This window comes from Urocitellus parryii, chromosome 11 (genome assembly GCF_045843805.1).
Source record: "Urocitellus parryii isolate mUroPar1 chromosome 11, mUroPar1.hap1, whole genome shotgun sequence".
In the NCBI taxonomy this organism is placed as follows: domain Eukaryota; kingdom Metazoa; phylum Chordata; class Mammalia; order Rodentia; family Sciuridae; genus Urocitellus; species Urocitellus parryii.
The window spans coordinates 74,030,395-74,031,258 of NC_135541.1; the positions used below are offsets into that span (position 1 = coordinate 74,030,395).

Consider the following 864-nt stretch of genomic DNA (forward strand, 5'->3'; position numbering starts at 1 on the left):
GGGGCCGGGAGGAAAGGGCGCGACCGAGATTTGTGCGGCTTGCCCGGGGCGGGCCGAGACTGGCTGCCCTCACCCCCACCCGTTAGGACCGGCGGACGGCGGCCGCCCTTCGCTGGCCCGGCTCGCCGTTCTCGCGACGGGCACCGGCCGAGAAAGCCGGGCGCCCAGGTTTGGGGCGGCTGTCCAAGCTGGCCCTAGTCTGGGTTCGGCAGTCCCGCTCCAGCGACAGAGACGACCAAAAGGGGCAGTGGGGAGGGCGCGGGGCCGTCGCCTCTGGCTTAACAGCGCAGATGCGCGGAGACTCCAACAGGTGGCTCCGTGGCGCAATGGATAGCGCATTGGACTTCTAGAGGCTGAAGGCATTCAAAGGTTCCGGGTTCGAGTCCCGGCGGAGTCGTGGGTTTTTTTCCCCCCCGCCCACCATCCTTTCTTTTTTCCTAAACACCTTAATTTGCTTCCCAGACTCTGCTCTCTCCGCTCTGCGTGCGGTTCCTGCAGCCCTTTCGCCTTCAGCGGCTCGCGGGGTCGCGCGCTGGCACCGCTCTGCAGCCTCGGCCGGGCCCAGCGGCCAATCCAGGGCCCGGGGAGAGCGGCCCGGACAGCGGAGCGGAGGGAGGCCACAGCCAGGCGAGGTCTTCGGTCCTGGCGGGCACCCCCGTGGCCGGAGCGCGACAGTGGCCAGGAGAGAGGGGCGAGAAAACCCGTCGTTGTGCGGTTTCTATCCCGCTCCGAGAGCTTCGAAATCCGCACGCCCCGGAATCCCGAGTGGGATCCTGTCAAAAACATAGATTTCTGGGCGCCCCTCTGGGACTCCAGTTGAGGGGAGCTGAGGCGGGGCTCCGGAACCCGCATTTTGGATGAAAC

General features: G+C 67.0%; 1 non-coding gene across 1 annotated transcript; it reads left to right on the forward strand.

Annotated features, from left to right (window-relative positions):
* The first annotated feature begins 312 nt into the window (after positions 1-312).
* Positions 313-397, forward strand: Trnar-ucu (transfer RNA arginine (anticodon UCU)). Its single transcript is given in 2 exon segments — positions 313-349; positions 362-397. It is a non-coding gene; the product is annotated as a tRNA-Arg (tRNA).
* Positions 398-864: the final 467 nt, after the last annotated feature.